Here is a 1,148-nt window from a genome sequence, read left to right as displayed (position 1 = left end):
CCGCCCTGGTCGTCGCGCGCCGGCCCGGGCGTGCCGGAGCTGCCGCAGGGCGAGCTCGAGGAGGCCGCTGGCCGGAGCCGTCATACAGCGAGCTCGAGGAGGCCGCTGGCCGGAGCCGCCATACAGCGAGCTCGAGGAGGCCACTGGCCGGAGCTGGCGAGGCCAGGGCGGGCGCTGGCCGGAGCGCGCGTGGCCGGGCGAGGAGCAGCCGCCGAAGAGGCTGCGCGCGTGGCCGTGGCGCCCGGGTAAAGTAGCTCAACGCAGAAGACGCCTCGGCCGTCATTCGAGTCAACGCGAGCTGGGACTCGGGGATGCGGTCGTGGATGTAGCAGGGCAAAGATGGGACGGCGGTGGAGGCCAGGCGGTCTCGCGTGAGGCCTCGAAGGCAGTTTGGCGGCGGAGGGCGAGCAGGCCGGCGCGGCGGGACGAGCGGGCGCGCGCGGGACGAGCTGCAGGGGCGTGCGGGCGCGGCGAGCTGCAGGGGCGTACGGGGGAAGAAGAGATGGCGCACGGGGGAAGAAGAGAAAGAAGTGCTGGGATGGGGGATGGCTGGAAGAATCTTTGTTTTCAGTGTAAAATTTTCGCCGGGGCCTTCTCAAAAGGCTGAAATCCTGAGGGCACAACGGCTGGAGATGCCCTTATGACCAGCCAAACGATCACCAGATACAAGTTGCATAGGGTCTCAATGGCTTTACGGCTCATGTTTGGATGACGTGTGTGATGGATAGGTACATGTGGGCGCTTTGACTGTGGCCCTCTTTGTACGTTTATATTTTCAGGTCAGTTGCCGCTTTAGCCGGGCTTTCTGGACAATGATAGTTTGCACATATTTTGCATAGTGTTCTCTAGATTTGTCTCTCTGGGAGGATCCTGTGCCCCGCTTCCCGCTCAATGCATTCATAGAGGGCCTCCCAGCTGCCACGAGTCCCCGAATCTCGCACTCACGGCCTCCCAGCCGCACATCACCCAAACCCAGTCGGAGGATCAACATCACTCTTTTAAGAAGAGAACGAGACCTTCCCAATTCTATGCCCAGTATCTACTATATTACTACGTGTTGTAGATCTTCTATGTATGTGCCGACTAGATGAACCGTTTCATTTTTATGAACTACTTTGTCATGATCTCCTACCTATTATGTACCAAAT

The sequence above is a fragment of the Triticum dicoccoides genome, chromosome 5A (assembly GCF_002162155.2).
Source record: "Triticum dicoccoides isolate Atlit2015 ecotype Zavitan chromosome 5A, WEW_v2.0, whole genome shotgun sequence".
NCBI lineage: Eukaryota > Viridiplantae > Streptophyta > Magnoliopsida > Poales > Poaceae > Triticum > Triticum dicoccoides.
The sequence above is the reverse complement of the archived record's forward strand: the minus strand, read 5'-3'. Positions refer to the sequence as shown.